Source organism: Silene latifolia, chromosome 6 (assembly GCF_048544455.1).
Source record: "Silene latifolia isolate original U9 population chromosome 6, ASM4854445v1, whole genome shotgun sequence".
Lineage (NCBI taxonomy): Eukaryota > Viridiplantae > Streptophyta > Magnoliopsida > Caryophyllales > Caryophyllaceae > Silene > Silene latifolia.
Window position 1 is genome coordinate 19,957,996 of NC_133531.1, and position 16,382 is coordinate 19,974,377.

General features: G+C 37.1%; 1 non-coding gene across 1 annotated transcript; it reads left to right on the top strand.

The window, feature by feature from the left end:
* Window positions 1–764: 764 nt before the first annotated feature.
* LOC141589326 (small nucleolar RNA R71) lies at window positions 765–871 on the top strand. The gene has a single exon (XR_012520270.1). It is a non-coding gene; the product is annotated as a small nucleolar RNA R71 (small nucleolar RNA).
* Window positions 872–16,382: the final 15,511 nt, after the last annotated feature.

The window sequence follows — 16,382 nt, forward strand, 5'->3', positions numbered from 1 at the left end:
CGGATTTTTGATTTGCAATAACCAATTGTTCAAAGGATTGTTCCCAAGATGGTTTTTGGGAGGTTTGGAAGTTTTGGTTTTGTGGTTGGAAATTTTGGTTTTGTTGTTGATTGGAATTTTGTCCCTTGAAACCTCCAAATGGTTGTTGGTTTTGGGTGACAAATTGTTTCCCTTGGAAACCGGGTGGAATTTGCCTTTGGAATTGAGAGTTTTGATTGAACCTTTGTTGTTGTTGTGGTTGGGAAGTGGTTGGGTTTTGAATGTTTTGTGAAGCATAAGACAAGAAAGGGTGAGTGCTTTTTCCATTGACGAATTGGTTGTTGTTGTTATTGTTGAACCCTTGCCTTGCACTAGTGGATTCCCAAATTCCATTTGCTTGCTCATAGCATTCCTCTTGGAGGGGTTCAATCAAGGGACACCCAATGGGAGTGTGCCCTTGTTCACCACACAACTCACAAGACAAGACTTGCCTCATATCGGAGCCTTTAGGTTTTGAATTTAGCAAAGCAACTTGTTGGGTGAGTTCATCTAGTATTCCCTTAACCTCCACATTCAAAACCGAATTAGAATCCTTGTTCTTGCCTTTTCTTGATTGGCGATCACTTCCCTATTCCATAGTTCTTGAGGCCATCTCCTCAATTAGCTCTTTTGCCGCTTTATGCCCCAAAATGTCCAAGGCACCTTTCCCCGATCCCGCATCCAATGAAAGCCGAAGGTCTTGGGTCAACCCTTTGTAAAAGTTGTTCACTAGCTCGGCCTCGGAAATGCCATGGTGAGGGCATAACCGTTGGAGCTTCTTATAACGTTCCCATGCCTCATATAAGGTCTCATCCTCTTCTTGAGTAAAGCTTTGTAATTCACTCTTGACTTTGGCCGTTCTTGAGGGTAGGAAATATTTGTTCAAAAATGCCGAAGCCAAATCATCCCATGTCTTGAAGGAATCCGGGTCACAATTCTTCAACCAATCCTTGGCCGAACCCCTAAGAGAACGGGGAACAACCTACGGCGAACCGCGTCATCGGAGACCCCATTTGACTTGTACATATCACAATTTTCAAGGAACTCATTCAGATGATCGTTTGGGTTCTCCAAGGGACTTCCTCCAAATTGGTTGTCTTGAACAAGGTTGAGCAAGACATTTTTGATCTCAAAGTTATTAGCTTGAATTCTTGGTCTTTGGATGCTTGGATTGACTATGTGCTTAGGAGCCATAGTCTCTCTTATCGGAACCGGATCACCCATGGTGTTAGGTTCTTCTTCTAAAACCCCGAAAGGATTTTCAAACACTTCGGTAGCTTCTTGGTGATTAACTTCTTCAATTGGTGGTGTATCAAGTAAACCCCTTCTTCTTAGAGAATTAAGTCTTCTTGCCGTGGCTTCAATTTCGCGGTAAAGTTGATATGTTGGTTGACCTCTTCTTCGTCGCCTACTCATGCAAAAGACCTAAGCACTTGAAAGAAAGGATTAGTAACGAAGGACTTAGTCTAAACTAGAACAAAAACGATTAATATCAAGCCGTACTCCCCGACAAAGGCGCCAAAAACTTGATGGTCTCAAGTTAAACCTCGCAAGTGCACGATTTTATCGTTGTACACTTAAAAGGGTCGATCCCACAAGGAGTAGGTGGAGTACTAATCGTTCTAATTCACCGGTTTAGCTAAGTCGATAAATAACAAAGAGGGTGGTAACAAACTAACACTAAACTAACAAGTTTAAAGACTATAAACTAGACAAGAAAAGAACAAGCTAAAAGATAAAAGAATAGATCAAATAAGGAGAAGGACTAGAACTTGGTTCAACCATGAATATGAGTAACTCCACATACTAATCGTCTCGGCTAATCAAAAGGGGTAGGTAGGTGAGGGGGAGATGGCTCTAATTCGCCTAAGACCTCCCTCTCGGGTTCGAAATAAGACACTAGCTACCCCGACTAACCCCCCTCTCGGGTTCGAAAGCCGGTATCCCTAACTCAAAACCCGACAACCCCAAGAACATGCATTTTCCCAAGGAGGTCAAGTATATGGTCAAGGTCATTAAACCCTCATCGTATTCCGGGTCATCCCACTCCCTCTCTCGAGGGTCGATTTCAAACACTAATTTAGAGGCACCCTCCCTCGGTTCTCCCTTCCGGTCTCAACCTTAGTCGGTGACAAGGGTCGGTTCCCAAATATCCAACTAACGACCTAACCAACTCTCGTTGGTGGGCAAGGGTCAAAAGTCAACAATACTCAAGGACCAAACCTTAAACATGCAAATTCCTCTAAACTACCCTCACCAATTTCCCCCACAAATTAGCCTTAATGATAATTAGTTAGTGAAATTACCCATATTTGGTCAAACCGAGTCCTAGAAGGAGACTACTCACTAATCATGTTTCTAAAGGCAAAATAAACAATAAAGATAGATTCTTTAAGCATAAACATGGATGAAAGATGAATTCTACAACCAAACATTCAACAATCCAACAATAATGTTCCGGGTGTAATTCCAGAGCAGATATTTGTTACCACTCGTAGCTTGTAGAATGACGTCCTTGCTTGAATCCTCCTTTCGGTCTCCTGAAACGATGAACAAACTGAGGGCTCGGCTTTGGACCGAGCGAACTCACTCCGACGCTCAAGTCAGTAAACTTAAGGGATAAGTTGTTGTTACTTGGCTAAATGTATATTGTAGAGAGATAAGGAAGATAATACCAGATGAATAGTGATTCTTAGGTTAAATTGTGGATCCTTTCCTCAATGAGGGTTGAGGAGTATTTATAGACTTTCACCTTTTGTCACGTAGTGGCCAAGTGGCCAAGTGGATAGCAGGCGTAAAGACCGTTCTACCCTCGGCCGATGGACCTATGGCAGGCCGACCGAGGGGTCTTGGATATGAGTACGCGGACATGTGCCCCGGCTGACTGGTTGCCTGGCCGGGACCCATGTCGCAGGCCGACAGGTTGCGTCGGCTAGGCTGTCTAAGTCGTTGACTTGCTGTGGATATCTTTGACCTTGCTCAATATGTTGACTTGGTCAGCGGTGCAGAATATGCCCCATCAAATAATTATGAGGAAAAGTGATTTAATCTAATAACAAGGTTGATTAAACTAAAAGACACAATCTTTAACCCAATTCACTCAAAGATTAAGTCTTTGAGGACAACTAGCAAGGATGAACAAAAGAAAGAGAATCAAAGAAAAGATGAACAATGAAAAGATCAACAATGGTGGAAACAACAACAATTAAACAATAAAGATGCAAACTTGTCATAAACAATCAAACAAACTTCAAGGAAAAACAAAGTGTAAACAAATGAAAATAGGGAGAGAATTAATACCAACTCAATAGCAAAAGAGGAATTTGGATAGAAATAATAAAGAAGGAGAACCTTCAATCTTCTTACAAACCCAAATTCAACTACTAATTAGTTGAAGAACTTCTCTAATTAAGGAAAGATTACAATGAGATTAGCAAAGTTTTAAACTTGAAAGGGGAAATAAATTGGATCTAGGGTTGTGTGTACAAAAGGGTTTAAGAGGGGGTATTTATAGGCTTGTACAAGATTAAGAAGAAAAGAGGAAGAAAATAGAGAAAAGCCCAAATCCGCTGCTTTGCGTTTTGACGGTGGACCGGTCGCTGTAGGTGCTACTACGCAAAACCGTGCAATGAAATAAAATATCGGCATGTGTGTTTTGCTTTGGTGGGCCGCTGCCGGCCGGCAAAACACCACCTTCAGGACTTCTTCTTCTTTGTTGGAGTGTGTAATGCCGGTTGGCCATTGCCGGTGCTCCTACCGGCAGCGAGGTCAAGCTTGTTTTTACTCAAAATCTTTAATTAATTCCTCTTCTTTGTGTTCTACCGGTGGGCGGTTTGTCGGCCGGCAAAACACAAGACTCTCGGCCTTTTTCTTCAACTTCTTTGGCAATGTGGGTGTGTTTCGGTGGCCAGGCCATTTGCCGTCTGCTTAGCACAGAACTTGTCTTCAGCATTTCTTCACCTCTTCTTCATGTAAAGGCAATGGAATGCCTTCCTTGCCCCAATTCATCTATACTCGGATCGGTTCCTGCAAAAGGATACACAAGATAACAAGTACGGGGATTGGGCACAAAATGCAAGGAAAAGCAACCGAAACCGACTCGATACGAGTCGGTTTGCATAAAAGAAAGAGGGGAATTAGAAGTAAATTAATCGTATATCACTTACCCTTAAGTATGTTACCAAGTTATAATGTTTTAACGTCTTTGTACATTATTATCTAAAAACCCGCGCATTTGCGCGGGATCTACACTAGTTTAGGTACTAATTTAGAAATTAAGAACTAAATTACACATTAACCAAAACAATTAATCCATTTATTAAGAATTTATTTCCTCTTTTGGGTTCTTAAATACAACCCAATGGATTGTATTTATCATTACCCTTTTATTAAACTCATGTAACCTCCTTTACAAAGTTCCGAATTTCTTCACAGATTTTTTTTTTATTAATTCATACTCCGTACTAATCTAGTAACTTTACAAATGAGTTCAATTACTTTTCCCGATTCTAAACACGCAATTGATGTAAAAGAATTTTAATTTTTTTTTATGACATGTGAGCTGTTGAACTTTTCAATTGCATCAATGATATTGGTCGTTAAATATGCCACCTAACCATAAATAAAAAGCAAAAAAAAAACACTTAAATCCAAACTTTAGATGAATGTAAAGATAGTTACGTACTGGGCTTTGCCACTTTGAACTATTTTTAGATTCCAAATAATATTTTTAATGTTTAAGTATATTTTAATTAATAGAGTAAATTATAAATAACTCCCTTATATAATTGACTTTTTTGAAATAACTCACTTTTATAATTTTTCATTCAAATAACTCCCTTTTAAAACATGTTTTTTATACAAATCAATGCCCCTTCACCGAAATGAGACTTATTTTTGAATTTTCCGGCCAAAAATTCGTTATTTCCTTCTTATTTCACTTATATAAGATATTAAATTACTATTATATCCGTTTACTCACTATGTTGTTCTTTAAAATAAGACAAAACGACGAATTTATGCTTGATTCTTCTTTGTTTAGAGTGCATAATTTTAGTGTATTATATTTAAGAAAGAGTTGGAATTGGTCACATGTTATGAAAACAGAGCAGCGATGTAGGGATTACGTTATAAGGAGCGTAAATCGATCAAATTATAATAAATAAATCTAGTTCCGGTGAATAGGCATTGATCAAATTATAATAAATAAATCTATTTTGATGCATACAACATTAATATGATTTAGTACTTGTCATTTCAGGTTACTGTCATTTTGAATCGAGTCAATTATGGGGTTGGGTCATCTCGGGTCGGGTCAACATTGGGTCAATAACGGGTTTGAACGGGTCGGGTCAATTCAGGTCTCTGTCAGCTTTATCAGGTTGGGTCAGCTTTGTCAGGTCTATATATAGTTGTCCATTAAGATGGCTCCATATGTGATTGCCTAAACGGTTAGTCTGCATGGAATCATATTCTTGATTTTTGAAGGACAACCACCAGACTAACCAGCCTCAGGCACAACTTCAAGAATAATACGGAGTATGTCATATCTAATGAAAATACTACCAACAACTCCACAGAATTTTAACAAAATCACACATTTTACATCCGATTGTGTATAAAGAGTCTGCAGCTGTCAAAGCGAGAAAACTATTACTAGATAAGTAGGCTCGCCTGGTCGGATGTACATGTCCTTTTGCAGGCAGCAACAGCGAGAGTGTTTCAAAGAAGAAGCGAGCTCAAAGGACGTTATTAGTCATGTATGATTTAGTCCATTATATATAAACATAAATAAATAAATAAATAAATAAATAAATAAATAAATAAATAAGTAAATAAATAAATAAGTAAATTTTTCGCAATAACCCACAATCACTCATACTATTATATGAGAGGCATAGTACAGACTACGTATGAATCAAAACTAAATCGAGACTGATATAAAAAAAAAAGAAAAAAAAAAGGACAAAGCATAGTAAATCAACTGAGCTTGTTTTGCAAATCAAGCTAGCGTTGAGAATAGGAGTCGTAGAGCTTGTCGCACGCAAAAGTGAGCAACCCCATAACAAACCAGAGGAAGAAGGCCTTTTTTGGACCAAGCAAGGAACACTTGAGAAACGGAACCCAACTAAGCAAAAATGCTAAGAGGAGCATCTTAGTAGTCATGAACCTGAAAGCAATATATAAACAAAGTGAGAAATTATGTTAAAGAGAAAACACACAAAGAAACAAAGAAAGAAACAAAGGCGAGAAGTTTAGTTATACCAGAACTTAAAGTCGAGAAGGCGGTTAACAAAGGAGGTAAAGTCACGGGGGGTTTGTACCCAGTCAGAAGCCCAGTGAGGAGTTTGTACCGAGTCAGAAGCGAACAAGTGGTCTATAAGGTAATTAAAATGAATCAAACCGAAGATCAAGGTGAGGAAACAGTAGTCTTGATCAAAATAGATGATCCGAAGCATATGAACAATAGCAATTACAGTTGTTATACACCATCTAAACAATTGATTTGGCTCACCCATAATCAGGTAATCTTCCCGAATCCTTTCTCCTTGCTTTCTCTCCGCCTCTATCTGTTTCCACACACGTACCAATCCAAACATCATCATCTTTCTCTCTATCTCTCTTTCTCTCTTTTTTGCTTTGTCGTGCTTTGTCTTATTTCTGGTACCAATGTCCCTTTTTATAAGCCCCTCTTAGCCCTACTCTCAATCGGAATCCGGATTTTGATTTTAATTTAAACTTGGATTACACCTTCAACCTCTCCTAATCTCATTCCGGCTCAGATTTATAATTATAATAATAATCGGATTTATAAACCGGAAACTAGGGCCTTCCGTTATCCACATTTGTCACCCTATTTGTTCCACACGTGTATTTTAATAATATTTTAATTATATTAAATATTAGTTATTTAAATTTAGGAAAATAATTATATCATAATAGCCGCCTTAAATCAAAACCTATGATTAAGTAAGTAGGTAACTTACCGATTTAATGAATTAATAGATTTAAGCCATGTAAATAGTTACTCTCATCCAAAATAAAGGTAACACTTGTTTTTTGCTATTATTTATGGTTGTAGGGAATTGTTGATATTATTCTTAATCTATAGTAAAATATAGTCATGTGAGATATTATTTGATTTATCGTCATGAATGCCATAAGAAAATCAATTTTTTTTATTACGTGTAACTGTGTAATGTATTTCGACTTTCAATATTTTTCTTTGAGAATTATTTTCCAGGGATAATTTCTGGATTTCTTCATTAGATATGGTGTCAAATGCTCATTCAGATTACTTATCATTAAAGTTGGTCGGTTGAAGTAATATGAGTTTTCATCTCTTAAATAAATAGTCAGAGTTCGATTCCTCACTATTATGAATGAAAGTATAATTTTTTTTCTTAACATCTTAAAGCGCGTGTATTTTAACTATTTTTGTGACTTAATGATAATATGACAAGTAAATTTTCAAAGAATTAGAGAGGGTACAAAAAATTTAAGCTAGACAATTATCAAGATCCCAACACACTATATACTACGAAGTACTACAGTAGAGGCTAAACCAAACCGTACTTTCATTATTAAAAACTAGTTTTATGCTCGCGCAGAAAATGCACGGTTAATTTACAACGGTTATAAGCAAGACTAATTGTTAAGATTATAATATACGAAATATGTTATATTAATTAATACAAATATAATTAGACGTAATACAGTAAATACACATACGCGTTCCATATTAAATAATTTCAAATTTCAATAGTTAGGTAAAAGCGTATCGGATAATAATGTTAGTGACATAGGATAATAATAATAATAATAATAATACTTTTTCAGTAGTTATTGCATGAGACGGTCGCGCACCGTAAGACAGTCCCATTGATAAATAGCTACAAATATTGACCGTCTTATTGCAGTAGTTATAAAGTCATATTTAAATTTTTACCAATTAACGTAAATGATGCATTAGGGTCAATTGGCAAGTAGTTATTGCAGTATAATATACCATTTTGTTCACTAAATCTGAATAATTGGTTACCCGTGCAAATTGTTAAATCTATTTTTCATTTAGTCAAATTCGTGCACCTTTGTACTATCCGTTCAAGTTTAAAATGAAATTTTTGACCCGTGCATATTTGAAATGAAAATTTTAACGGTGGACGTTTAAATCGGAACTTTTGACCCGCGCACGTTTAAAATGAAAATTTTAACCCATTTTTCTTTTAATATCGATTTGATTGTTAATTAATGAAAAATGACAACATGAAAATTTTGACTGATGCATGATTAAAACGATTTAATCGAGGTATTAAATGTTAAACTCATGATATTATCCTATAAATATTTTGTAACTAAAAAGTAAACAATAATGATATATACTTCATAAATTTTATTTTTATTAAAATATAAAACGCACAATCATCACCCCTAACGGGTCAATTCGGGTCGGGTTCGGGTCGGGCCAATTCGAGTTGGGTCAATTCGGGTCTCTCGTTGAGTTCGGGTTAATTCGGGTCGGGACGGGTCTTTTCGGGTTTCAGGTCTATTTCGGGTTTGTTTTCGGGTCTGTTTCGGGTCAAGCGGATCGGGTTGTTTTGGGTCGGGTCATTTTCGGGTCAATGAATAATAGAGAAATAGTCATTTCAAGTCTTTTCGGTTCAACTAGAGTTATATTTTGTCGGGTCATTTTCGGGTTTAGTGGTTTCGGATCGGGTCATTTTCGGGTCGGGCCAGTACGGGTCAAGAAAGCTCGGGTCATGTTCGGGTCGGGTCGGGTCAATTCGGGTTTTCGGGTCATATTCGGGTAATGTAGTTTGGGTCACTTCGGATCTCGGGTCGGGTCAATCGAGTCGGGTTGCTTTTGCCAGGTCTAGGGTTACCCAGTACGCACCAAAGGTAGCGGCTGCCTCTTTCCACGTTATCCAAAAAAAAATAACGTTATAACAACCAAATATTGTTCTTTTATAAAAACACCAGTTTGTAGACCGGTGAAAATTAACCTTACCCGAATAACCCGACTGGACACCTCAACTCAAGACCCGAACCCAAATTGAGTCGACCCAATATAAGCCGAATGTTTATTAATGCAAATTGATTATTATCCATAAATAACTTGATAATAGTTCACCTAAACCCGAAATTACCCGTTTCGAACCGATATCTACAGACCCCAAATGACCCGATTCGAACACAATCCGACATTTAACCCATCACAAACGTACAACGAATATACCCGTCACAAAATGAGAATTGGTAATTGACATAAACCCAAAACATGGGCCTTACCTATAAACTCTTTCGGTAATTCTTATCTTCCTTTAACCCTCTACCACTACAAAGAAAAGGTTCCATAGCGACGGAAAACTCCGTCGCAAATATGTCAATCCCGTCGCAAAAATAGAACTTGCGACGGAATTGCGACGGATTTAACCCGTCGCTTTATTTCATCGCAAAATTTGGTTTTGCGACTGGAATTTCGTTGCAACTAAATATCTGCGACGGATCAAAGCGTCGCCGAAACCCGTCGCAAAAGAGGGACTTGCGACGGAAATTCCGTCGCCATTCACTGTTCATGGGAGGCCACGTGGCCATAATGGTCAACCAAAAAGTCAATATCTGCGATGGAAAATCCGTCGCAGGTCACTGCTCATACAGGCCACGTAGGCACAGTGGTCAACCATAAAGTCAATAATTGCGACGGAAATTCCGTCGCAGAACACTATTCATGTAAAGCCACGTGTCCCCAAAGTCAACTAGAAAATCAACATTTGCGACGGAAAATCCGTCGCAGAGCAGAATGAACCAGGGGGTTTACAGCGCTTTTCCAGCTTCCCCATTGCTTTGAAAGCAATTACATATACTCCCGGTTTCCTACAAACATACAGAAAATCCAGCAATTGACAAATTCACAACTCGTTTAAGACGAGATTTCCAAACAACGTCTTCGCATTATATTAAAATAAAAGGTTTACAACCGTTTAGTAAAATAATTGTTCAACAAAGAAAGCTAAATAAGTCCATAAACTACGGGGTAGGAGATCAACTAACAACTACTAATCAATACACGTGAGTAGGAGTAGGCCTAGCATTGTCGCCACCATCATCATCAAAGTCATTTCTAGCTTGAGATACACCTCCGGGGTTACAAGTTTGAGTGGTAAAACCTTGTTGGCTCAAGAACTCCTCTATTGCCGCAAGCCTTTGAGATTGTTCGTGAAGGAAAAGTAGATTCATATACATACTAACATACTCATATATGTCAAAATAATTTGTCATAAAATTAAAACGGATTTTATGCATGCAAACAATAATATATTAGAGGAGAAATCATGTCCTTACATTGAAGATTTCGTTTATATTGGGCACAAGAGAGATCACCTTTCTCTCTTGTTCTTGAGCTATCCCTTATGGATGAACAAGATCTAAGTATAAGATCTCTCCCTAAGCTTTATACCCAAGGCTTAACACTTAATCTAATTAATATTATAAGTACTAGTATAACATTAATCTAGGAGAAAATTGAACCAAAAATATTTTTAACACTTTGAATATTTTTCCGGTTTTTAGAGAGAAAGAGTTGAGGATTTTTATTCTCTCTAAAATTGTATTTTGGATGATAAGTTGAATAAATGAATAATACCTCTCACTTGGTATATTATTAGGTAAAATTATAAGAAAAACAATGATGAGTTTTTCTTCCCAAAACCGTGTAAGAGGAGAGGCAAAGGGAAGCCAATGCATGGACTTATTTGTCTTCACAATGCACCATAGGCTTGCATGGCTACTAAAGCAAAACAATCATTATGTTTAGCTACTAATTAAACAATTAATTAGCTTAATCCTCTTCTTTTATTTCGGTCCATTTGGTAATATGGAATCCATATTATATTTGTCAATTGTCAATATGTCACATGTCATATGTGACATAAATTTGTTATGTAATTTTTAACATATTAAAAATCAACGTATTAATAAAAATACGTCACATACAAAAATCGACTTAGTAATTTCATAATTACTTGTGCCAAAAATTTTACCATTTATAAATTACAACTGATTGTATTTATAACAATTCATTCAATTTAATTGTTACATTAAACAATTATTTCATCCGAGTAATGATACAATTCAATTACTCGGACCGTATCACATTTAATCACATTTCAATATGATACGTAAATTTTACTTCCAAAATCGTCCGTCAATTTTCAAGTAATTTAATTAACTCGTAACATTATACGATTAATCAAATAATCAATTAAGAGTATTGCCCTTTAGGTATGACCTAGGGGGTCAACTGATCACCACCGTCACACGACAGTAATGTCAAACTCTAGTCAGCCAATCATTACCGATATATGTTGACCGGTTGTGATAACAAAATTACTTCCCAATTGTATTCATTTTAATGAGACTTAAACATGTGATCATCATGATCAATGATCGTGATCGCATTATTGTCGGAGGACACATATTCCAACAATCTCCCACTTGTCCTCGACAAGTGTGCGTCACCAATTCTCTTGTCCTATTACTATCTCCCACTCAATGCAAGATGTCTTTCAGGTCGTACTTGCAAGTGATCATATCGAGAGTGGTTTCCTCGATCTGGAGAATAACTGATTGACCGGATTTATCCACTCTGGATACCTTCCGAGCGTGGCCACGCATTTCCAGTTCATTACTCCTCGAGTGGCCCTGAGATATTGTTATAACCCTGACTAGAGGTGGACAATTCCTATCGCACTCATTCCCTTCGACTAGCCACAGCCATCATAACCCAAAATATGCCCATTTGACCCCATTTACGAAGGTCGTAGTAACACAAATCAAAGTTAATCTGAAACTGTGCCATCTTAGGCGAATAGTCTTTAGTCAAAAGAATCGACTCATTTTGAATATTATAGTAGCTCTCGCCACGACCAGGCTATATAAATTTGCCAGAACTCTATAAGCGGTCATTAGGCCCGGCAAAATGTTCCTAACAGTCTGCCTATGTGATCGACTAGTCATCTCACATGACTCTATGGCACTTGAACTTGCCATCAATCGCCTCACACTCTAGTCACTTCGAGACGTCACCTCATATAAGTGACTATGGGCAAATAAAATGTTAATCCATGTTCACTTTAACGGGGTTCAATTGTCTCTACAACCCGTTTGGATACAACAATGTACAACGTGAGTTAATAAAAACTCAAACGACAAATGTCGACATCACACTCGGGTAGTCAATATCATATTACAACCTTGTGATGTATATCCTAAGTGTAAACACTTATTGATTGCAATAGAAGTTTAACATGCCATGTGTCCATGTGTTCAAACTTCTTACACTTGTAATTTCCTTCACATTCATGTTCTCTCTCATAGCATGAATCTTACCAAGTACACTTCAAGGTTCCTGACCTTGGTATCGGTTCTTTAACTTGAAAGAACTTTCTTATCGACTATCACATGACGAACGAATTTGTGATGAATAATATAACTTGTACTGATCAAGTACCTATCCACACACAATGCACTAGGTAAATGTTTTGTAGGATCTTACAACAATTGTCAAGATGATTAGCCTAGCACTTCTGACAAGTCCTAGCTTATTTGAAAAGATTAGTTTTTAAGCAACCTTTTGTTCAACTAAGTGTCTTTCCACAACTTCTTATTTCTCTTTCTAGCTCGAAAGTTTTAAGATTCTCATAAATCCTTATATGTGCTCGGATTTCATTTATATGTGCTACCTCTTGTCACATAATTGAGTATTCCGTCAAACACCGAAATCGCTCATCGGATTCTACTTGAGAATTCATGACGTTTCTATTATGGCTCACCAAAACAATCATCATGCTCTCATGCATATGATACATATTTGGACATGTGCATGATTATTCTAATGGCGGAAACATTAGTAACTAATAATCATGAGATCAACAGTTCTTAGGTTCTATGAATGACCATGACTGCTAATGGTAATTCCATTTTCATTCATATGAATAACCTATGTGTATGTTGACGTGATGTGTATCTCTCAATACTAATCCAACATCCCTGATGTAACTGGATTCATCATTAGTCCATTTTCATCCAGAATTGAAAACTCAAAACTTCCTTTATGAAGGAAGGTATTAGCTCGTCATTCTTCAATGAGTGATGAGTTATTACCTTTTCAAGATGATTGCTCCCACTAAATTCCATGTCTTTACATGATAATTGCCTAACTCCCACTCAATTCCACATGTTTCGAAATTGACTTCTCAATCGGAACTTTTAAGGAATTGAAATCGAAGAATTGCATTTGCCAAGTTATTAAGATAGAACCATATATGTTCCCATCATATCCCTTCAAAATACCTATTTTGAAGTGGTCTCATCTTAACTTTATTAAAAGATTTTAACACCCAACTCACACATATCATAATGATGTGTAGCAATGTCTTTATTCAAATATAAATAATATTTAGAATACATCCTTTGAAATACCCTTTTGAAAGGAGGTTTAACCATTTCTTTTCACAATGAGGTTAATAAGTGACATTTGCTTGGTTAGAACTTAACTTAGCTTTTAAAGATATCGGTATATCAACCCTCGCAATTTCTAGTCATAAATCTCGTATATATATATGTATATACTAGAAGTTTACTATGATTCATTTAGGCTCTTAAGTAAATCTCGGTTGAAACTATAGGTCAAATATTACATAAACATAGTCAAAACTTGTTGAGACTTTACATTAGTCATTTCTTCCAAAACTTACTTTTGGTGTCCTCACGTAGTAATCTTAAGAATATATCTTTTGATTACTTCACGTGGTCTCTTTAGTCATATAAAACTTACTTGAGACCATAGATCTCATCTATTGGGTATACTATGTGAATAGATATACCTTCATTCAAATCATTTTCTCTTGCGTAGATCTTCATATACACAAGTACACAATTTTATCTTGCCTTGTGTGTTGTGTCCTCATTTTTTCTCCCACTCTATCTTTAGAATAAATACACTATAGATTCAAAGATAGCATATGAGACACAAATCAATGATGTTGAAGTATAAGGAGAACTACCTCATAGGTTGACTAATAGTTTTAGATATCTGTATGTGTACTTGGTGATAGACATTCCTTTAAGTGAGTTCATAGACTCAATTTACTTTATAAATGATCATACACAAGCCTTAAGCATGTGGACATATAATGAAACCCGTCATTATATTTGTCTATTAGATCACTTTAAGTAAATAATCTTATGTTTCAAAGCGCAAGCAATTTAAAGATGAAATTTAGAACATTAAAAGGATAAATGATAAAACGGGTGACTTGGGTTGCAAACCAAGTCACTATCATCCAAAACACAAGTCATTATCCAAAACACTTTTTCATGTCGAACACGGAAACTTAAAGTTCTAAAATCCAAAACATTACTTAAAATAAGACAATGAAAAACAAAGCTCCATAAAAGCTATCCTTAGCTTCTCCATGGTTTCTCATGCTTGTTTTTCTTTTCCCTTGTCTTTGCTTGGTGGAGGCCCTATTTACAATAAAAAGGGGAGATACATTATCACAACTTTGCATCATAATACCATAGTTGAATTAGAAACATAAAAGAAGGTTAGTCATTTACCTACTGGAGTGATTTTTCCAGCTTTGATATCACCAAGGTATTTGGAACAATTTCTTTTCCAATGTCCCATGCCATTACAATAATGGCACTTATCAAGAGGACCCTTCTTGACTTTGGAGGTGCTAGCTTCACAAGACTTAGCTTTGGTGAATGTGGGAGCTTGCTTTTTGCCCTTTCTCCCATTCTTCTTGAACTTCCCCTTACTCTTAGTGCTTATATTAAGCACATCCTTGGGAGGGTTCACATTTAACCCCATGTCCCTCTCGGCTTGCACAAGTAGCTTGTGCAACTCCTCAAGAGACACATCCTTGTCTTGCATGTTGAAATTAACCCGGAATTGCACATATGCCTTGACTTTAGACAAGGAGTGTAGAATCCTATCTACGATGAGTTCTTTGGGGATTTCAACCTTTTGAATTTTCAAGGTCTCGACAAGCTCCATAAGTTTGAGCACATGAGGGCTAACCTTTTGGCCCTCTTTGAAGTCGAGATCAAAGAATGCCGCGGCCGCCTCATATTGGACGATCCGCGGAGTTTGTGAAAACATGGTCACAAGTTTGGAGTAAATCTCATTAGCATTGCCCATTTTGAAGGCTCTCCTTTGGAGGTCCGCCTCCATCGCAAATATTAAGACATTTTTCATTGCGGCGGACTCCTTTTGGTAAGCCTCATATGCTTCCCTAGTGGCCGCGGTGGACCTAGTGGAGGGCTCGGATGGAGAGGCCTCGGTAAGGTAACGAAGCTTGTCGTCACCTTCGGCGGCTAATTTGAGTTGGGCATCCCATTCGGAGAAATTTAACCCATTCTTTTCAAGTTTACATCGATCCATAAAGGATCGGAGCCAAGACGAACTAGCGAGTGGTGTAGCATTAGGAGTCGGTGTTGCCATTGTTATGAATAAGAAGTGGTCTACAAAACAAAATATAAGGAGTAAAACAAATGTCGTTTTAATAATACTCGTAAAAATGTATGATTTAAACAAGTTATATGCATTTTTCTAGTGACCTCTACCCAACTAGAATAAATGATTCCAAGACCCAAATTCATATCGACTTAGGCACGGTAGGGCCGATTCATCCTTTATCAATATAACTCGGTGGATTAACGTTTAATCGATTCTACTTTTAGAACTCTTGGTCGATAAAATTACTGTAATGTTTATCTATAGCCCAAAACACATCAACAAGGGCACGGGATAGCCGATACAACCCTTATTAAATACTTTTGTTGAGTTCAATCCAAATTTCGAATAAATGTGTCCATGATCCAAATTCATATTAATTTGGGCACGGGATGGCCGATACAACCCTCATCAACACGAATTCGGTGGATAAACATTCATCACCCACTTCCCCTACGTAACAAGGTTTGTACCCCGGGATGGCCGAGTGCACTCCCTCGCGAAATAGGTTTTCATGGTTTCTACTATTTGGTAAGGCTATGTCTCAATTAATTGTTTTAGCGAGAGGTCATGTCAATTTATTATCTATCACGTTTTAAGTGAACTAAAGCGGTGAACTACGATAATTTTAATTGACACGGTCGATAAACTCGATAAAAGAAGATGCATGTTTTAGTTATGGCGATTTAGCGATGCATGTGACATAAAACAAAATGCAAGCATAAAGATAAATAAATCCTAGTATGGCCTTTCCTAAAATAGAAAAACTCTTTAACTATTACATATTCGGAAACCAACTCCATTGGTCCCTTGAACTTCGGTTGTGACACGCATCTCGAGGTAA